This window comes from Chlorocebus sabaeus, chromosome 7 (assembly GCF_047675955.1).
Source record: "Chlorocebus sabaeus isolate Y175 chromosome 7, mChlSab1.0.hap1, whole genome shotgun sequence".
Classification (NCBI taxonomy): Eukaryota; Metazoa; Chordata; class Mammalia; order Primates; family Cercopithecidae; genus Chlorocebus; species Chlorocebus sabaeus.
In genome coordinates, this window is record NC_132910.1 from 123,615,732 (window position 1) to 123,630,402 (window position 14,671).

General features: G+C 38.5%; 1 protein-coding gene across 1 annotated transcript in view; it reads left to right on the plus strand.

Moving 5' to 3' along the window:
• Positions 1–14,671, plus strand: part of GALNTL6 (polypeptide N-acetylgalactosaminyltransferase like 6) — a 994,726-nt gene that overhangs the window by 939,844 nt on the left and 40,211 nt on the right. The window lies entirely within an intron of this gene.

Genomic DNA, 14,671 nt, shown 5'->3' on the forward strand with positions numbered 1-14,671 from the left:
ATGAGAACTCACTATCATGAGAAGATCATTAGGGTAACCAGCCCCATGATTCAATTACCTCCCACTGGACCCCTCCCATGACACATGAGGATTATGGGAACTACAATTCCAGATGAAGTTTTGGATGTGGGTACAGCCAAACCGTATCAGTCCAATTATACTTGGTCCAATTATTTGCATAAAGTACAGCAAGAATAATTATTTGTTATATGGTGATATGATTTGGATTTGTGTCCCCACTCAAATCTCATGTTGAATCATAATCCTCAGTGTTGGAGAAGAGGTCTGGTGGGAAGTGACTGGATCATGGGGGAAGACTCTCCACTTGCTATTCTCATGATAGTGAATGAGTTCTTATGAGATCTGGTTGTTTAAAAGTGTGTATCACCTCTCTCTTCTCTCTCTCTTTCTCCTTCTCTGGCCATGTAAGATGTGCCTGCTTCCCCTTCACCTTCCACCATATTAAAAGTTTCCTGAGGCCTCTCCAGTCATACTTCCTGAGCCAATTAAACCTCTTTTCTAATAAATTACCCAGTTTCAGGTATTTATTTAAAGCAGTGCAAGAATGGACTAATACAGAAATTAATACTGGGAGTGGGGCATTGCTAGAAAGATACCTGAAAATGTGGAAGCAGCTTTGAAACTGGATAATGGGCAGAAGTCAGAACAATTTGGAGGGCTCAGAAGAAGACAGAAAGATATGGGAAACTTTGAAACTTCCTAGAGACTTGTTAAATTGTTGCAACCAAAATGCAAATAGTAATATGGACAATGAAGTCCAGGCTGAGGTGGTCTCAGATGGAGATGAGGAACTTATTGGGAACTACTGAAGGTCACTCTTGCTGTGCTTTAGCAAACAGACTGGCAGCATTGTGCCCCTGCTCTAGGGATCTATGGAACTTTGAACTTGAGAGAGAGGATTTAGGGTATCTGGCAGAAGAAATATCTAAGCAGCAAAGCTTTCAAGGTCTGTCCTGGCTACTTCTAACAGCATATGGTCATATGCGTGAGCAAATAGATTATCTCAAATTGAAACTTTTTAAAGGGGAAGCAGAGTATAAAAGTTTAGAGAATTTGCAGCCTGACCATGTGGTAGAAAAGAAAGACTCATTTTCATGGGAGGAATATGCCTAAGTAAAGAAGAGCCAAATATTAATAGCCAAAACAATGGAGAAAATGCCTTGAAAACATTTCAGAGACATTCATGGCAGCCCCTCCCATCACAGGCCTGGAGGCCTAGAGGGAAGTATGGTTTCATGGGCCAGGCCCAGGACCCTGCTGCCCTGCACAACCTTGGGACGCTGCTCCCTGCATCCTATCTTCTCCAACTCTTGCTATGGCTAAAAGGGCCCCAGATAGGTCTCAGGCCACTGCTCCAGAGGGTGCAAGCCTTAAGCCTTGGCAGCTTCCACATGGTGTTAAGTCTACAGGTGCACAGAAGCCAAGAGTTCAGGCTTGGGAGCCTCCACCTAGATCTCAGAGAATATATGGAAATGCCTGGATGTCCAGGCAGAAATCTGCTGCAGGGGCAAGCCCTCATGGAGAACCTCTGCTAGGACAGTGCAGAGGGGAAATGTGGTGTCAGGACCCTCACACAGAGTCCCCAAAGTGGAGCACTTCCTGGTGGAGCTGTGAGAAGAGGACCACTGTCCTCTAGACATCAAAATGGTAGATCCACTGGCAGCTTGCCCTGTGCACATGGAAAAGCTGCAGGCACTCAATGCCAACCCATGAAATCAACCAAGGGGGTCGTATCTTGCAGAGTGACGGGGTGGAGCTGCCAAAAACTTAGCTGATTTCTCCCTTTGGGGATAGGTGTATTTATGCAATGCCTGTACCCTCACTGTATCTTGGATGTAACTAACTCGTTTTTTATTTTACAAATTATAGGCAAAAGGGACTTGCCTTGTCTCAGATGAGACTTTGGGCTATGAACTTTTGAGTTAATGCTGAAATGAATTAACACTTTAGGGGACTGTTGAAAAGAGTGATTATATTTTGCAATGTGAGAAGGACATGAGATTTGGGAGAAGCCAGGGGAAGAACGATATGGTTTGAATTTGTGTCCCCACCCAAATCTCATGTCAAATTGTAATCCCCAGTGTTGGAGTAGGGGCCTGGTAGGAGGTGATTGGATCATGTGGGCAGACTTCCCCCTTGCTGTTCTCATGATAATGAGTGAATTATCATGAGATCTGGTTGCTTAAAAGTGTGTAGCACCTCTCCTTTCTCTCTCTCTTCCGCCTTCTTTGTCCATGTGAGACATGTCTGCTTCCCCTTTACTTTCTGCCATGACTGAAAATTTCCTGAGGCCTTCCAGCCATGCTTCCTGTACAGCCTGTGAAAAAAATGAGCCCATTAAACTTCTTTTCTTATAAATTATCCAGTTTCAGGTGTTTCTTTATAGCAGTGCAGGAATGGACTAATCCATATAGACTTGTTTTAAATTGGCTTTTCTGGAGGTTTCTCCATAAGGAATCTCAGATTAGACTTTTTAAAGCTTTGAGCCCAACCACGAATTTATCTGCGCCTTCAAATACTTACATGATTGGATGAATTTCTCTCCTCTTGAGCCTGGACCTGTCAAAAATTACTTACCACAGGTCAGGAACTCTGTACAGGGACTGTGTAAATAAGGTATAAGACCAGTTCTCCCAAGGGGGTTCTACTGGCTCTGTAAGTCAACTTTGATTCCTTCAAGCAGTCTGTTTATATCTGAAAGCATGTTATTCCAATTTAAGCCTTGATAAAATAGCCAGTGTCTCCAGTTGTGTCCTGTTATAAAAGAAAGCAGATCCTTTTTGCACATATGCAAATAACTATATTGCCATAAGTTACAAAAACTCACAAGTAGTTCCCAAATTCTGACAAATTAAGTAGAGAAAGAAAATTTCAATTTTTGTTCATAGGAGTATACTTTCTTCAATTGTTAAAATCTATAAATAACTCAAAAGAAAAGTTTTCTATACTCTGAAAAACAACAAAGAAGATCAGCAGTATGTCAAGCAGTAAGTCATAAAAAGGTTATTTGGGTCTTCTGTTAGTTCAGTTCATGCAATTAACTCTTGTTCTTCCTGTTGTTGAGCCAGCAGTTCTCCTTAACACATCGGCCGTCTACAAGAGTCCTGAAAGTTTTTTTTTATTTAAATGACCCAATCCCCCAAGTTATCAAAAACCTGCACTCAAAAGCAGCTGTCAGACTCTTATAGCTGATTATAAACTGCCGTTTGTAAAGGATCAAAACAAAATAACAATTATCTGTGGATAACAAAAATCTTACTACAGCCACCATTAAAGACAAAATCAACAAGGAAATCTGATCATCTCTGTGGCACACAATAATTTAACATATCATTATTAATCATAACATATGCTGAGACATATCAGAATTACAGGAATCTTATAAAGTTTTGAAGCACAAATTTATAACACATTTCTATGAATATAACTCAAAGAAAATTAAAAACCATTTTATATTTGAAAATGCTTCCCGTATGATTTTAACATACCAAATAAGCTGAATATGTCCCCTTTTGGAATTCAGGGGACTTAATACTTAAAAAGTTAATGAGGCCAAAAAAGACTTAATTTAGAATTTGATTTTGGAAAGTTTGTCAAATATCAAAGATTTAAAATATTTGGTATTATAAAATAGAATTCCATGTCACTATAAGTAATTTCTTTAACAAAAATGATAACTAAAAAATTTTAAAAAGACATAAACTTTTACTCATTAATAGAGGGGAGATTCAGCCTTCCAACCAAGAAGATCCAATAAAGGCAGCATGGGGACAACGGAATCTATCTCTTCTCTCATTTTGCTTTTTTCTTTAGTTGATTTAAAAGGCAAATTATATTTTATTATCTCAATATTACATGAAAATCTTGTTCAAAAGAGAAAATCCTATTTTACTTTTGTATTCATGTATGATTTATGCTAAATCCAATTTTTTTTTTTTTTTTTTTTTTGAGATAGAGTCTTGCTCTGTCACCCAGGCTAGAGTGCAGTGGCGTGATCTCGGCTCACTGCAACCTCTGCCTCCCAAGTTCAAGCGATTCTCCTAATTCAGCCTCCTGAGTAGCTGGGACTACAGGGGCATGCCACCACACTCAGCTAATTTTTGTGTTGTTGTTGTTGCTGCTGTTGTTGTTGTTGCTGTTGCTGTTTTAGTAGAGATGGGGTTTTGCCGTGTTGGCCAGGCTGGTCTGGAACTCCTGACCTCAAATGATATTCCCGCCTCGGCCTCCCAAAGTGCTAGGATTACAGACATAAGCCACTGCTCCGAGCCCAATTTTTAATAAAACTTTATAAACAAATTTATCTCATTTTAATTAGTTTAAGCATAAGATAAGGTTTTGACAAATCCATCATAACTTTACAATTTCTTGTTTAAAAGCAGATCAATAATATATTTTAAGAAAATCTTGATATTTTGACACAGAGCCCAGATCTGGCCCTGCATTTTATTTTAGTGTTTGATTTATGGGAAAACTAAATAATCTCCTTTTAATTTTAGCCAATTTGCTCACACAGAGAATTTCTTTTAAAAGATCAATCTATCATAAACCTTATAAACTTGCTTAAACTTTTAGTTTTATCTTCTCCTTTATTAAATTTAGAACAATTGCTAAACCCACTAAGCTAGACCCAAAAAAAACAATTATTCTGTCCTTTTACCAACAGCATACAACTCCTATTTTTAAGAATAAGCAATTTTAGTTATATACCAGGTGCAGAGACTAGGACACAGGACAGAACTGCAGATAATGTCCGATAATATCTGACTCTTTCCAACATAGCTAAAGGACATGGCCAAATCCACATGTCCTCAGGCCTTACTTACAATTTAAAATTTGGAAAATATTTCTAAAGCAGGCAAGTAGACACCTATCAAAAGTCATAGAAGCAGTATGCAACTTTAAACCTCTAGTAAATACAGTATCTGAACAGCCTAATTTAGATGAAATGTCTAAATTGTGAAGACATTTTTATTTTATTTTACCAATAATCTTTAAAACTGTCTTTATTTTTCAAAGCTTATTAGAGTCATGTGAACTAAAAGGCATTAAAGTTTCTATTTTTCTGACAAAATATTTTATTTAAGTGCTTATTTTTAAAGCCAATTAATTAGAGCTCTTTTATATATTTTGATAATGAAGCATCACACATACACACAACATATATGAATACATAGAAGCAGATCTGGTAGAATCTGCTGTTTTTAATTTTTTAAACAGTCTGGGTAGCACCAGCTAATCCATCAGAATGCAGGGTCTGAAAAATACCTCACACATCAATCTTAGGTTTTACAATAGTGACGTTATCTATAGGAGCAACTGGGAGGTTAGTATCTTGTGACCTTTGGCTGCATGATTCCTGAGCTATAGTTTCTAATCTTGTGGCTGATTTGTTGGTTTTTACAAAGGTCGTCTGATCCCTAAGCAAGGAGGGGGTTTATTTTGGGGAAGAGATGTATTGTCTTTTTTTCAAAGTTAAACTATAAGCTAATTTACTCCAAGTTAGTTCACCCTATCCCTAAGAATGAACAAGGGAAGTTTGGAGGTTAGAAGTGAGATCAGTCGATGAGGTCAGATTTCTTTCACTGACATAATTTTCCTATGTCAGATTTTTCTCACTGTCATAATCTTTGCAAAGACAGTTTTATCTCATGAACTGAATTGGGTCTCCCCAAAAATTCATATGTTGAAGCCCTAATCCCCAACTGTCTGTATTTGAAGATACGGTGTTTAGAAAGTGAAACAGATCATAAAGGTGGCACCCTAATCTAACAGGACTGGTGTCCTGATAAGAAGAGAAGAGACACCAGGGATGTGTGCACACAGAGAAAAGGCTATGTAAGGACACAGGTAAAAAATGGCCATCTGCAAGCCGAGGAAAGAGGCCTCAGAGGAAGCCAAATCCTGCTGATGCCTTGATCTTGAGCTTCCCAACTCTAGAACTGAGAATCTCTCTTGTTTAAGCCACCTAATCTGTGGTATTTTCTTACGGCAGCTCTAGCTATATACCAAAACCATGCCAGGTGCCAGTTACAGAGGTGATTAAGGCAAGCTTCTCCTGAAGAATGTCTTACCGGCATGAGGTAACATTACAGACCGCTGCAAGAACTAGACCCCACTCAGCCTCTCATGGCCACTTGATGAGTTTTTACTTGATATGGACGGGATTGGCTGATTAGGTTGTACATGCAATCAGGCTCATTAGACTAGAACTAAACTACTGTTCACTTCCCTCAAAACCTCTTTTGTTTTGCTCTGTTATCATTTTGTTTTGTTCTGTTCTGCTTTATTTTCAGGGAGAAATAATCTCACTGTCTTCCCAAGAAAGGGTAAATCTTGGCTTTTCCGGGCATGGTGACGCATGCCTGTAATCTCAGCTACTCTGGAGGCTGAGGTAGGGGAATTGCTAGAACCCAGGAGGCGGAGGTTGCAGCGAACCAAGACCGTGCCAGTGCACTCCAGCCTGGGCCATAGCAGAGAAACTGTCTCAAAAAAACAACAACAGCAACAAAAATCTTGACTTTTGATACCTACCCTTCATATCACAGTCCAACCAAACTCCAACCTGTTCATTGTCAGAACTACCCACTCATTGAATCTAGCATGATTCATTGCATCCACAGTAAGAAATTTGAGAGGAGGGAGATTAGATAAAATGGTTAGATGAGAAGCACATATGAGATTTTTCAGAAAGCTGACTGGAGCGTTCACATATTATCAGTTTACTACAATAACTGTTGTATAAGATGGAGTCCTGGGTGGCATTTCTGATGTCACTGGTTTGGAAGGAGTATATTTGCTTTTTTATAGAAAATATCAATCAGTTTTCCCTATAAGTTTTGCATGAATGTGCATTGCTACAGAAAACAGTGATGGACTGCTGGTCAGTGTGACTCGGAACTTTAAGGCTAGACCTTTGAAAGTCAACAGTTTAGGTTCCCCATTTGTTTGATTTCAGAGCAGGAGGTAAGAAATAGGTTGAAGATATATTTTTACCACACCTCAGTTGTGAGCTTCACAAAGCAGAAAGACCATTGCTTTTTAATTTAAGGCTCACAGAGAAATATTTCAGGGAAGTAGTTATACCATGAAATATTTTACAAACGTTACATTACAGTTTCATATGCCAAATGAAATTTGACATTTTCACCTTTGTTCCCCTTGAAGAGCCAAGTCATCTCTTTTAATATGTTGAATATGTTTAATGGTGCTGACATTTGCAATAGAAAACCCAGACCCTGAATTATTTTCTCTGAAAATAAAGACAATTTGCAGGCCTTCCTTAGAGGACCAGCTGTTACACTCAAGAATGGGCTCAAAAGAATCTACTTCTCTAGAAAACTGGAAAAGTCCCATGGGTCTCAGGGGTTTTGCTGCCATCCTTTCCAGGGCTAAAAGATCACAACCTCAGAACCAGTCCCATGATTTTGATTGAAGGTCTTCATGGACTAATGGTCCTGAATCTTACACAGAGCTTAACAACGGTGTATTAGACCATATTTTCAACCTGCTCACATTTCAACCATCTGACCTGACTTCAAAGGGAGAATTATTTTATCTAGACACCGTACTGTGTGAATAGTTTTTCAAGTACTAAAAATTTGCTTTATCTTCGAAGCCTGTGGCTACTGCCCTTGGCTTTGAGGATAATGTTGCAAGTGGCTTTTCGTGATTGTACTAGAACCGGAGCAAATCTTAGATTTGTTGGCAATTCATATATGAATCCAACCATTGGGAGAAGTGTTTATATTCATAAAATAGCACTCCAGGAAAAAAATGACAGGAATATTAAATGTGGAGACATTAGTTAAAAGATCAGCTGCTTACCCCGCACAGTGTGGTTCAGTCTGAAAATACAGCTGCATGCCATTTTCTGACTGATGATGCAGGAAATACGATGACCAGTCACGTCCAACTTGCAGGCCACTTGAGGTTTCTTTCCACAATCTGGGAATGGAAGGGGACCACACTGTCTCCACAGCACATAAGCCAACTTCTGTGGCTTTCCTTCAAAACAGCGTTCCCTGCTTTTAAACATCTGGATGCAGGTTCAATTAGTGGAGCACAGGAACTGCTCTTCCTGTAGATTGATTCTCCCACAGAATACTGAAAACTCATGAACTCCTGACTTAAAGTACCTTTAAGGTCTCCTTCTGATGAGTTTCTCTGCATATAGTCTTGAAGTCTCACTGCAAAGTTTTCTATCACATCTCATTTTCTCTCCTCTTCTGCACCCTTAATTTACTTATCTGAGTTTTGTAAATTGTAGGGAGAAAAAGAAGGGCTCAAGTAAACTTGTTCATCTCCTAAGTTACTTCTTATAACTTTGTTTTAAATGCCTGCTTTCACGTTTCTGACATGCCATGCTCTTTTGTCTCATAACAAATATTTGAATAACTCATTTCAAAACATAAAAAATTGTCACCTGAGTTTTCAAAAACTCTTGGTCAGCCAAGCTGGCTTTTGCTTATTTCCTTACCTGACCACCTCTCTATTCCAACAGGGCACTCATGAGAGGATCTATAACAAAATACTTCTTTCCCTGACTTTATGAAATCACAGCACAAAAACCTAAGAGAGGATCTATAACAAAATGCTTCTTTCCCTGACTTTATGAAATCACAGCACAAAAATCTAAGAAAAAAAAAATTTAACTGTGGTAGAATGATTTATATTCCTTTGGATACATACCCAGTAATAGGACAAATGCAGGCGTATGTTCATTGCAACACTATTCACAATAGCAAAGACATGGAATCTATCTAAATGCCCATCAGTGACAGATTAGATAAAGAAAATGTTTTATATATATATATATATCACATTTTATAAATAAATATATATATACACACACACACACACCATGGAATACTATACACCCATAAAACAGAATGAGATCATATCCTTTGCAGGGACATGGATGAAGCTGGAGGCCGTTATTCTTAGCAGACTAATGCAGGAACAGAAAACCAAATATTACATGTTCTCATTCATAAGTGAGAGCTAAATGATGGAACACACGGACACATAGAAGGGAACAACACATACTGGGGGCTATGAGAGGGTGGAAGGTGGGAGGAAGGAGAGGATCAGGAAAAATAACTATTAAATACTAGGCTTAGTATCTGGATGACAAAATAATTTGTACAACAAACCCCTGTGACACAAGTTTACCTATATAACAAACCTGCACATGTACCCCAGAATCTAAAATAAAGTTAAAATGTTTTTAACTTAAAAAAAGAATTAGTAGTTTCCGAGGGCTCACATTCTCATGTGATCAGAAAAACACAAATTGTTCCATATTCTCTTTTTACAAAGAGTAAGTCCAAGCCAGCAAAGCTTTCTAATCTTCAAAGATGATAGGAGAGGGCAGGAATAAACTTGTACTCAGGCAGAACCAAGTAGATTGATGTGGCCCTGGCTGATGATCACAGGACGAGCTACTTTCCAGTGAACTGTATGGGTCAGGACGAAGTCACCACTCTTCTGCCATTTTTTAACTTTTCCTTTCAGAAATGGATTTTTTTAAGTCCAGGTTTAAAATGTAGTCTTTTGCAAAGGTTAGGAGATGTTTCCTCCTATTGCTACTCCATGATGCTTTTTCTGGTGCCACCACAGCCTCCCCTAGAGTCAAGCCATTCATGGGTAACCAGGTCTTCTTCAGTCTTGTACTTTGAAGACTTCATTGTCCTGCCTCCATCCCTTGGCAGCCCCGAGTGTTAAAATGATTTTCTTTCTAACTCCACTTCAGCGTCTGTATCTGTATCAGACTCCAATCCTGTTTTTGACTAAGATCACTTCTTTTCTAAACCCAAGAACTCATAGCCTTCTTTAATCTCCATGTGTTTCCTGGAGCTCAGTAAAGCAGCTGCTACAGATTTAACATCTAAAATGACATTTTTTCTAATGAATTAGTTATAACCATTACCATTTGCTTGGTAAAAAGAGCACAGGTCTAGGAATTAGACATGGGTGCGAATCCTGCTACTGTCTGCTGGTTGGATAGCACTGGACAAACCACTTACTTTCTCAGAGCCTCAGTTGCAAATGTGAATGAAAACACAGCATGGCGAAAGTGCAGACGAGGGAGTGAAATGATGCCCGTGAAAGCATCCAGTTCAGTAAGAACCTTAATTTATTTTCCTTCTAGCAGAAAAGAGTTGCTTATCTTAACCCCTACACTCTACTTAAAGGTAGTAGAGTGGCTTATTTATATGAATTTCTCTCTGCATCTATTTGTGAAAATCGACTTGTTTTTGGCCAGAGACCCTTAGCTTAAAAGTTTCTATTTTGTGATAACAGACTGGGAAGGGTGAGTGGGGGCCAGCGGAAGGGTGAAGAGATGTGGATTGAAGAGTAGAAACATACAGTAAGATAGAGGGAGTACATTCAATGTTTGATAGCAGAGTAGGGTGTCTATACTTCACAAAAATGTATTGTGCTTGGGAGATGGACACCATAAATACCCTGACTTGGTCACTGTGTTTTATATGCATGTAATGGAATTTCTCATGCTCCCCATAAATTTACACAAGTAAAGAAGTTTTTGTTTTGATGCCAGACATATTTCACAAATAATAAAATGCTTAGCTTCAAGTGGCAAGACATGGCTTTAGGAAAAGATGATTTGGAGCAGAACACATAAAAACCTGAGGGCCCTCTGATAATATTTCTGCTGTGGGCTCGTCTTTCTCTTGCATAATGTAAGCCGGCTTCTGAAATGAGTGGTCCCAGCAAGTCCCAGGGCAAGAGAGAGATGCCAAAGCAATTACATTTATGGTAAATTCAGAAAAGGAAAATGTGCACAAGATAGGAAGAAAATCTCTACAGGCATAATTTCAAGGAAAGGCACTAGGTGGTCTCTGCCAGCAGTCATTGGATGTGACTAGCATGGAGCAATTAGAGGTGGAATGGATCTGTTTAAGCAAAATGGTGTGATGGCTATGAGGCAAAACCTTAAATAGTGGAAAATCCTGTAAGAATCACAAAAGCGTTTCTAGTAGGTTGCATTTACATGCTGTTTTTACTTTCTACAAGCACTTCACAATTTTTTTATCTCAATCTCGAATGAATTATATTAGGGCTTATATGTAATTCTATCCTCAAATCTCCCTATCCCCAAAATGTTTCTTTTTAATTCTGATTTTCTCCTGTATATATCATTCCCATCACTATCAAGCTTCTTGAAAGAGAAACTTCCATTTGTTGACTCTAACCTTCATCTTCCAACTTTTTTCTAAGTTCTCTTGGCAATCTGCCTTCTACCTGCATTCATCACACCACAGAAACTGTCCTTTGAAAGGTCTCTGGTGACTTCCTAATTGCCAAATCCAACAGCCTCTCCCTAGGCCTCCCCCTACTGGATCCCGCTACGAAATTTGACACTGCAGCTCACCCCTCCCGCCTTGAAACTTTTCTCCTAGGCTTCTTTATGATTTCTTCTTATTTTCTCCTTCTTATTTCTAGCTATACTTTCTTTGCTCACTTTCAAAAAAAGTCATTCCCTGGAGTTCCCTCCTCAATCTTCTCATATTCCTTTCTATTCTTTGCTTGAGTGAGATCATGTACTTCTATGATTTCTATTCTTACTCATATGTGGTTGCATCAGTACAAGTCCAGCCAGAAGACAGAAATCACACCAGTAATTTGAATAGAGACATTTTAATATTAAAAGAAAAACTGTTGGCTGGTAAGAGGGATAAAAGAGGGCTCTAGGGAGTTCTGAAGCAGCAACTCCAAAAAACAGTAACCATCATTAGGGTTGAGGAATGTGAGCAAGGCAGGAACTTGGAAACTTAGAAGAACTCTCCAACTTTTTCCATGCCAAGGCTGAGATTCAGGCCTCATTTGATGTGGTGTGGCTGTCATATACATACAGCTTGGTAGTGACAAAGAAACTTGCAGGACATAGCAGCTGCTGCTTATCTCTGAGGACCACTCCTGCCAGGGCTGCTCTCTTCCACCCCACCCCACATGCCCATTTACTGGCTATCACATGGAAAAACTTTGCGTGCACACACACACACACACACACACACAAGAAAGACCCTTCCTCCTGCTAAGCCCTTCCCGTGTCCTTCCAGCACCCAGCACCCTCTATTAGCAAAATTGTGTCCACTGACAAAGGAGAAATGTCTGCAGGGTCCATCTTGAGAATCACAAAGTAAGGCAAAAAAGGATTTGAAGTCGAAAGGCAAAGTATTAGTAACTAGAACCGTAGATAACAGCATATACCCAAATATGCATTTCCTACCCTGACCTACCTTCCAAATGTCAGACTTCTGGGTGTCTGTATATAGATGTCACAAAGACGCCTCAAGCTCAGCATATCTTCTTTATTATACTCATGGAAACAGTGGTCAAGATCTGTAATTTTTATTTAAAATGTCTGAACACATATCTTCATTTGAATATATATATTTTATATATTTTTATATATATATAATTCGGATATATTATTTGGATACATTCTATCACTAGTTTAGATTCTCTTTGCCAATTAGAACTAGTACCCTTTATGTCAACTACATTACTCTCCACCTGTCTTTCTCATAATCACCAGAATTTACTGCCTAAAACAAGTTTTTCTTCTCAAAAACATTGAATGATCTTTTTGCCAACAGAACAAGGTCTAAATCCCTTATCTTGATATTTAAGACTCTTCACAAAATGGCACCAACACACTGCCCCAGTCTCATTTCTTACTATATCCGGATACTACTGCTACTACTACTATGAAACATTAACATCTATTGAGCATGTAATATGGTCCATACACTAAAACAAACATCTTATATGTATAATCTCATTTAATACTCACATCAAATTTATGAAGCATTATCCTTTTTTTTATTATTATTATACTTTAAGTTCTAGGGTACATGTGCATAACGTGCAGGTTTGTTACATATGTATACTTGTGCCATGTTGGCGTGTTGCACCCATCAACTCGTCAGCACCCATCAACTCGTCATTTACATCAGGTATAACTCCCAATACAATCCCTCCCCACCTCCCCCCTCCCTGTGATAGGCCCTGGTGTGTGATGTTCCCTTTCCCGAGTCCAAGTGATCTCATTGTTCAGTTCCCACCTATGAGTGAGAACATGCGGTGTTTGGTTTTCTGTTCTTGCGATAGTTTGCTGAGAATGATGGTTTCCAGCTGCATCCATGTCCCTACAAAGGACACAAACTCATCCTTTTTTATGGCTGCATAGTATTCCATGGTGTATATGTGCCACATTTTCTTAATCCAGTCTGTCACTGATGGACATTTGGGTTGATTCCAAGTCTTTGCTATTGTGAATAGTGCCGCAATAAACATACGTGTGCATGTGTCTTTATAGCAGCATGATTTATAATCCTTTGGGTATAGACCCAGTAATGGGATGGCTGGGTCATATGGTACTTCTAGTTCTAGATCCTTGAGGAATCGCCATACTGTTTTCCATAATGGTTGAACTAGTTTACAATCCCACCAACAGTGTAGAAGTGTTCCTATTTCTCCACATCCTCTCCAGCACCTGTTGTTTCCTGACTTTTTAATGATTGTCATTCTAACTGGTGTGAGATGGTGTCTCATTGTGGTTTTGATTTGCATTTCGCTGATGGCCAGTGATGATGAGCATTTTTTCATGTATCTGTTGGCTGTATGAATGTCTTCTTTTGAGAAGTGTCTGTTCATATCCTTTGCCCACTTTTCAATGGGGTTGTTTGTTTTTTTCTTGTAAATTTGTTTGAGTTCTTTGTAGGTTCTGGATATTAGCCCTTTGTCAGATGAGTAGATTGCAAAAATTTTCTCCCATTCTGTAGGTTGCCTGTTCACTCTGATGGTAGTTTCTTTTGCTGTAGAGAAGCTCTTTAGTTTAATTAGATCCCATTTGTCAATTTTGGCTTTTGTTGTCGTTGCTTTTGGTGTTTTAGACATGAAGTCCTTGCCCATGCCTATGTCCTGAATGGTATTACCTAGGTTTTCTTCTAGGGTTTTTATAGTATTAGGTCTAACATCGTTATCCTTAATTTTAAGGGAAAAAACTGAGGCAAAAATAAGTTAACTTGCTTAAAGTCATGCAACTCTAGTAAATGGTGAAATCAAACTCTGGGCAGTCTAACTTCAGAATATGTGTTTTTAACCATCTCCCTAGAAATAAATGAGAGTAGAAATACATTTAACAAACAAGGCAAAAGAGTCATTAAAAACCATGAAACATTAGTGAAAGAAATTGCTTATCTAAATAAATGGAAAAACATCCCATGTTGGTCTATTTAAAAACATATTATTGTTAAACGGTGATACTATGCAAAGTGATCTACAGATTAAATACAATCTCTATCAAAATCTAAACGGAATATTTTGCAAAAATAGAAAAACTCATCCTAAAATTTATATGGAACCTCAAAGGACCCTCAATAATGAAAACAGTCTTGAACCAGAAAAACAAAGTTGGAGAACCCACATTTCCTAGTTTCAAAACTTAATACAAAGCTATGGTAATTCAAAAAACGTGTGATACAGGCATAGAGATAGACGTATAGACCAATGGAATCAAATAGATTGCCAAGAAATAAGCCTTCACATATAAGGTTAATAGATTTTTGACAAGGATGCCAATATCACTCAATAAGGAATGGACAGTCTGTTCAACAAATGA